This window comes from Meleagris gallopavo, chromosome 8, assembly GCF_000146605.3.
Source record: "Meleagris gallopavo isolate NT-WF06-2002-E0010 breed Aviagen turkey brand Nicholas breeding stock chromosome 8, Turkey_5.1, whole genome shotgun sequence".
NCBI lineage: Eukaryota > Metazoa > Chordata > Aves > Galliformes > Phasianidae > Meleagris > Meleagris gallopavo.
The window spans coordinates 23438991-23447416 of record NC_015018.2 but is presented as its reverse complement, the minus strand read 5'-3'; positions in this window follow the sequence as shown (position 1 = coordinate 23447416).

The window sequence follows — 8426 nt, the reverse complement described above, 5'->3', positions numbered from 1 at the left end:
TGAAAAAATCACCTTTGCTGTAAAGCCCTGGGCTGCTGCTGAAGTATTGATGCCACCGAGGAGCAGCTGAAGGCAGCCTACCAGATTTTATTCAGCATTACCTACAGTCAACTCTTTGTGCCTGTCAGCATTCAAACGTACTCTCCAAGTGCTGGATCTGCATCTATAAAGAGACACTTTTCCATTTCTGAGCAGAAAAAAAAAAGTGTGTTTCCATGTAAGAGATCTGAAGTGTATTTGGCAGTTAAAAATTTATTTTAAGCGTTCCAAGCTGTAATCACATTATAAAGCCATTAAAAGTTAATTAGACAGAGGCAGATAAAAATCCCTACTTTTATAGTGGCTTTGAGACAAATGCTAAAATCTTCTCCGTCCTTCCTTCTTCCCTGGTTAATCCAACCAGGTTTGTGGTCTACCTGCAGATTTCATGGCTTTTCCATCGCTAAGCATTGAGAACTAAAACAATCTGACCAGTATCAAATGTAAAGACAGCACAAGCCTTGAAAGTGTGTAATTTGGCAGTTACTGTGAAGTAAAACTATAGACAGAAGAGGTGAAACTATGGCTTTGGCAACTGAGTTTATAATCTGAATATAATTAAAGGTTTTTCGGGGAGCACAAAGAAACAAAGACCAAAAAAAATTTCACAAATTACATTTCAGTCACTGAGGTCTCAATGCATTCAAGATCACAAACCAGAGGATTTAATTACATGCTGCCTCTTCTACAGCCACACAGCTGTCATTAAAGGACAGCGATGTCTATAATCTTACCAGATTCTCAAAACATGGGTCACAGTGTATGAAATACAGAAGGACCACTCACAGCTGCATTCAATACTGATAGTAATTAGGATAAACTGGTAAACAGCTCCAAAGCTGCTACCCATCATGCAGAAGAGCAAAGCAAATGTTGTATTGGTACCACGCACGTGGCTCAGATGTACGATGAGCATCCACATACAGCAAGGCAAGATTTTGTTCCCAGATGTGGGAGTCATTAAACCATACATACAGCCTGTAAGTACACATAATTCACACTAAGAGAGTACCATCCTGCAACTTGAATACTAATGTGGATTGTAAAAGCTCTTCTGCTTCCACTTCAGACCACACTAAAAGATGGAACGGTAACACAACTGAGACCTTATAACACATAGCGTTCACATCAGACTTGTGTTTATTCTGGTTCCTTCAGTTTATCCTAAAACAGAAATGCTGTTACAGAGCACAAAAAGACTTCAACCCAGAGATACCAAAGGTCTGGAGAGAAATAAATCCATTGATGACTTTGTGCATTTAGAAATTGCTGCATTTCTGCATTGCTACTCAGACAACTTGCTGGAACAGCCATTCTCCAGACACACAATTTTGGAAGATCGTGGGGGCAGAAGAACAGAGGTTCCTTCTGCTTCCTATCATTTCCTGCACGTACTGGGGGGAACTGCCACAGCCAAGGTCAGAAATCAACAGAACTGCAAGAGAAAACTTTTGGAGAACCAATTTCGACACCTCACAGATCTTCTCATCTTCTACAGTTTGGCTGTATACAAGGAGCATTTCTCACTATTTCAAGATTTCAGACTGACATGTACAAATATTACTTCCAGGATGCTTTTCAAAACATTTAAATTTGTGGGATTTTTTTGTTTGTTTGTCTCAACAATAATAAACCCAAACTAGGAAATGTGGCAATCCCAAATATCAACTCAGTACATTATTCCTTAAGCACTTTTTATAGGGTGGTCAAATTCAGAGTCTGGGTGAGCACCAGAAGAAAGTCATGAGCTCCTCCTGCTCTGCAGCAGTGGCACGCATGGGTGCTAACAGGGCTGCACCAGTGCAGGACATTTCCCTGCCCAAAACTGAGCTGAGAAGGTGAAACCAATTTATTCTAAGAACTGGTAAACAAACAGAATCACAGGTTTTTTCACAAAACTTAGACATGAAGACATGAAAAATTCTTCCCCAAGCTTAAAGAAGAAGCTTCCTTCTGCAATCCATTTGAAAACATGAGGTGATCACCTTTATCTTAAGCCTGAAATCCAAAGACAGTCTTATGGCCAGGCAATAAAACAAGCACACAAATAGCCAGCTAAGAAATACAAAGTATCAGATGACATGGAAAATATATCAACTTTTATAAACATAGTTTAAACTAGAAAAAAAAAAGGATTTCCTATTAAGTTGGAATTTTATACAGTTTATAGAACTGTGCTCACACCTTGGAAAAGATGAGTGCATTACTAAGCAGTGACCAAAAGTGATTTACATTGCTCCTCCACAAACCTGCCTGCAGCTTTAACTACCACAGGCAGATGACACATTACTCATAAGTTAAGTATTGGGATGCCGGTTCCAAGCCAAGTTACTAGAAGATGTCCAAAAAGTGAGGCACTTCACATGTGGGATGCTTCTTTCTTATTTCTTCGGAATATTTACATGCAAATATCCACTCCAAACAAGAACACTGCCTGGCTTACAGCCCACAGATAGCTCTTTACACTCCCCATTTCCCCAGAAAGCTCAGTGATAGTGGCAGTGCGTTCACAGAGACCTGCAAAGCTTTTCCACAGTGCACTTTCCAGCATTTAGCCGGTAGTTTTGCCTTTTCCTTATCTGCTATCTCCAACGGGCTCAAAGTGCAATCTGTGAAAGCACAGCCAGGCAGTGGAGCAGCAGGCAGAGCGCAGGAAAGGAAGGTTACCTGTGAGCAGCGCTCAGGTGAGGTGAGATGTCTGCCTCCCATCTACAGCACACACAGCAGTCCCAAACCACTCAGGTTGCTCTCATGGCTGTGACTGATCTCACCTAACTTTAAGTAAAGCTTCAGCTCTGTTTTACGTGGACTAAAAATTTAAAAATCGAACTCTATCATGGTATGCATTGCTCTCTTGAGAGTACAGCAGCTCTCTTCCTCTCTCTCCTCTATCTACTGATGCCTCTATGGAGAAACAAAGCAACGTGGCATTGAAGGGAACATTATTAATTCAGATCTCTGGAGGACAACTGAACTATTTTACTGCTCCAGTTTAATCAGGGGTCAACTCACAGTGCCAGCCATGAATGAAAATAGATTGGAACAAAGGTATAGCAAACAACTTTAATCAAGATGGGTGGAAGTTCACAACTGATTCATTCTCATGTATAAGAAATAATGTAGGACATTTCCACCTGCTTACTCTTTCCTCTTTTAGCCTTACTGCAGTCACACACAAAGCCTCAGGCTCCTGAACCAGCATTAACTCTAAACAGGCAGAATTTCAGACAAACTCAAGCAATGCCCTTGCATGTGGAATTGCATCTTTAACACGAGAATGCTCCTGAGTTCCAACAGCTCTAACATTCTAAGCAATCACCTTCCAGTGGTGCTAATGGCATTAGGTAAAACCAAAAGGTAAGAGCAGACGAGGAAAAGCCCAATGCTTCATCTCACATATCAAGCAAGCAGTAAAATCTGCTCTTATGAAGTCACACGTGTTAGAAATATCCACCCGAGTAAACAGCACAATACATTGCTATCCTAGAGATAACTTCAAGCAGCAATATCCAACTGCAGCAGTGATTTAGATAAACATGCCTGTAAGGTCACTGAGATTAGAAAATGTAACTTCTCCTTGCTCTGCCCTCATTTTGTTTTCAGGCCAGACTAATTTTGATATTTTTGAATATTAGAAATTAAGTTATGATGTAGACAAGAAGTACTTGTAAGCAAGCAGCATTCATCAGCTCATTTTTTAAGCATTAAAAGGAGTTAATGCTGCTTAAAGGAGGCAGCCAAATCAGTCCAGGTTTATTAAATCAGTGTTCAAAAACTGTATGTTTCTGGGTGCTGCAGAAGACAGTAAGGCAAAAGCAAGCTCCCACAGAAGTCATATGGTTCAATTAAAGCAAAATTGTTTTAAATGCAGAAACAAAAGCTTAACTTGAATGAACCTACATCGTTACTTTATTTCATTTAAAGGAAACAGAATTATCAAAACTTCTCTTTCATTAGCCAGAGCTGAGTTTGTATTGGCTGGTTTTGCAGGTACAGTATATAAGAATACTGAAGGTAGCTGTAATTTTCAGAAGGTAACTCATTTGGTCACGCTGTTCATCCTAATTACAGCTACCAGCTTCCAAACATTTCAGCTGCAGCCTGAAGAGGAAGCGGAGGCGGCTCTTAACCAAGTGCTGGTTAACAGCTGAGAGCTGGAGGGTCTGCCTTGGGAACTTCAGATGAAATACAGATATCTGATTCCCAAATTCCTATAAGAATCCAGCACACATGATGCTCCCAGCATCCAACATTCAGAATAATAAACGTGAGACTAAATGGGCAGAACATTCCTACTCAAAACAATGAGTGTGAATGCAATTCAAAGTCAGGCAACTAAGAAAAGCCCTGTCATAAAAACCCAAGAATGCCCATGCAAGAGTGTATGTATACCACGTATTTTCCCTATAAACATATAGGTACTTTGTGTACTGTCATATATTCTGCTACTGTGTGTTCCCTCAGAAGACCTGAAATCAGTATATTTGTACAGATGGTACCCATAATTATCACAACGACAGCCAAAAGACCACAGATTTCTTGGAGGAGTATCTTCAGAGAAGGGCTCAGAGCTCACACCAACTAAACACAGCCGATGTCTCTCTGCAGTGCAAGTGCCCTTACACTGGGGTGTACAGAACTCCTAGCACCAAAAAAACCTGCTGGCAGATTTTGCTGAACTACAGTCCAAGCATTTTATTTTTCTTGGAATGTTAACTCAGGAAGATATCTCCACTTTAATTAGTTATGTGCGGCTGTACGATAAAGATTCTCAGCCAGGAGCTTCAGCAAGCTGCAGAGCACGCTGGGCATTTTGAAGGGCTGTTCTTGCACCACCAGAACATGAACTCTCCTGGGAGAGAGCAGCTTGAAACCACTGAGACTTCGTGTGGCTACTTGGAACGACTACAGTTCAACAGTTACTGACACTGATTTACCTTAAAGCAACCTTTGCTACGCACACTGAACTGGCATTCGATACATATAGGCCAATATAAAGCACAGTAATGTAACATGGTATAATACTGTAACTCATTTCCACAGCAAGCTGATTACCATTAATTTGAACATTAGAAGCCCAAACCTGCCCTTCCCTTCCCTCCCCAAACTTTATCAAATAAGATTTTCTAATCTTTAAAATAAAATGAGTTATTTGATAGATATGTAACTCCCAATACAAACTGAAATCTCTGCTTCTCCAGTGGCTTTCAGCACCCCAAAACTCCAGTCAAGAATTCTAAATAATTCACAACCTGCACTTAAAAAAAAGACAAAGAAGTCCATAATAAGTAACCTCAACATTATGAGGGCCATCACCTCATAATGAAAAACTGTAAGAGTGCAGAAAATGAAGGACGAAAAATACCCCATTATTCATTAACCGAGACCAAAAAAAGAAAACAGCCTGAAAACTTCTGAAGATGCTGAGAAGAGTCAGATGCTGCGTGCTGCACTGCAGTGAGCCTCTGCTATTGGCAGTCTGCAGTGAGGCAGCCTCTCCAATCACAAGAGGGGCATGCAGTGAGAGTTGAAAGGCTTTGGAGTAAGTAACAGTACTTTTAAACATCATTCAGAAGTTAGTGAACACAAATGCATGAGTTGCAAGAGCTAAGCAAGCCTCAGAAAATGAGAGCAGATTCAGAAGAAATAAGTTCTTCTTGTAATTTAGCAATTAAAAAAGTCAGCACGACTCTCCTACTTGATTGGGAAGAAGGAAACAAACCACAAGTCTTCAGTGCCCTTTAAGGCTTGTGCACAAAACCCCAGTCTCACAAGGCACAGCGTGTCTAATGTCAACAATACAATCAGGCTGGCTTCATGAGTGTCGGGGCAACTTAAAAGTTGGTATTGAGCTTTTACTTAAATATTTGATGCTTCCATCCCAGCCAGCTTCACAACTAAACCAAATACTTTTCCAGGAAAAAAACATGCCATGCAACCTATGTCTTACTGAGAACTTACTCATACAGAGCCTCATCTATCTGACAATGTATTTTATTGTGTATATGTCTAAAACACTGAGGACAAGGATAATCACACAGTGACTCCTACAATCTTAATTACAAAGATGTTTTCACCTCTGCGAATCCCAGCTACAGAGTTACAGCAAGGAACACAGCACACCTCTCCGTACCAACACACACTGGTTCCCATTCATTTTCCTGTTCAGGAGTAACCAGAACAAGAACACTCTGCCAAACAGCTAAACCTGATTATATTCCTAAAGGAAAGAGAGAAGTGCACAGAAATCTCTTCTGACACCCTTCTTCTGTCACTGTTTGTTTGGCTGGTGATTCCAGAGCAGCCTCCTGGACCACAGCTCCCCTCACCAGGCTGCAGCTAAAAGTGCTCCCACTGTTTTTTTGGCAGAAGTCATTCATACCCGATTAACCATTTACAGGGATGGGAGATGGAGATGATTAAGCTACTGAGGCACATTCATGAAGCATGTTTCAGTGAATGCTTCCAGTCTTTACAATACACAAAGGGATTTACTTCTGTCAGGTGCAGCTGGCATTAGTATTATCTTTTTGCTTTATTTAAACACAAAGTCTTTCCGAATTGACAGCTCTGCTCTGGGTAACAGTTTTGATTCCAAGATTTGAAAAGGTATCAAACAGGTTATGAGAGCAGTTTCTCAACAGAGGCATATATCCAAGAAAGAACATCGTAACACACCCTTGCTTTCGAAACAGTTCGTCGCCAAGCATGCTCAGATGCAGGAAAACAAGTACAGTTAGTGCCTGCCTGCAATCCTTTGTCCTCAAACTGGATGGAAGCAAAACGAATGCAGGAGGACTCTTTTTCTGAAGGGGAACATTTTGTAGGAGTATTCATACCTGTCAGCATTCACACGTCCTGCACTCACCAAGTTTAGCTATGTAACCGCATGAGTAATTCTTGCTATCACAATTTTTAAAAGAGGATTTAATTTCAAAAAATACAAGATGACCACTTAACTGTGTCATTTCACAGCCAGATATAAGTCCCCAACTTGAAAGTTCTGTGGTGCACGAAGCGCACTGGAAGGCAAAAGCTCTCTCTTGCTCAGACACCTTCACCCACAGCCGAGTACCCAGACTGACAGGCCTACAAACACCCAGAGAGGAGGGGTGGGGAGAGGAAAGGAAATGCACGTGGAGGTGGGGGAGAACACACTCAGTGCTGCTTCTCTAAAGCTCTCCCAGTCGTCTCTATAGCACAGAGAATAATAGGGACAGAAAGGGAATCAAAACTCCATGTGAAGTTTCAAGAAAAACTCGAGCGCTCTGCAAATGCTTTTAGAGACAACGTTATCTTCTAAAGTCACTGAGCTTTGTGATGTAGCAGCTTCAGTCTTATTTCACAGTCATTTCAGTAAAGAAATCTTTGATCTTCCACGCTGACACCCAGACTATGCCTTACGCAGCCATCAAAATAAACTAGATGCTCTTAATATGCAATACAGACAGAAACTCCTAGGGGGGGAAAAAAAACACCCAGCATTCTGAATTCTCAGTGCCAACAAACTTCTGCCCAAACTTACAAACAGGTAACACCAGGATACAATAAAACTTAAAACAGACATACAAAAAATAGCACAAGTTTTCTGAGTGCAAGCTCTGTACCCAGATTTCATGAGCTCTCAAGCGCAGTACTCTAAAAATAAACGTTTCTTGACCAAATTAGCCTCCAGAAACACTGCAAGTGCTGTACACTCATGCCAGCTTGTCCAGTCTTGAGAACCTGCTCTGGGGTCTCAATCCCTATCAGCTTCCTGGCTGTCTCATGCTCGCCCTCCATGACACTTATTCCATGCTATCTCTAAACCCAATGTGGAGCAGCAATCTCCATTCAGAAAGAATAATTAGCTGAAGGTTTGTCTGAAAGCTTTGGTCTCACCAGACATCTACAGAATCAAATCTATTTTCATTTTATACTGCCTAGTTTGAGAAATCCCACATGACAAACCTTGGAAATACCCCTTTAATGATGAAACAAAGGAAAAAAGCTGTAAGGAAATACAGAAATTCTGCCACATAATGACAGTGGGGTAACACGACCTTTTAACTCTGCTCCGTAAGGAACAAGATAGGAGAAGGCCCATTAAGAGCAACATGAGCTCGGCCCTATAAGCAATGCACGGGGGCACAAGCCACTTTTACATCCACAGCCTTCCTCCCGTACAGAAACGTACGAAACAACAATAACAAAAAAAAACCACCACCAACTTCACGCTTGGGAGCCCTTCAGCCGAACAGAACGGAAGCCATCCGGCACGCGGGACCAAAATACGGGCGAAGCGCACGACTCGGGGAGGGCGGGGTGCAGCGGGCCGATGAGCTCACGGGGCCTTTTCTATCTTTAGTCCCCGGGCGCCGCGGAAGCTCCGTCCCGTCCCGTCACCC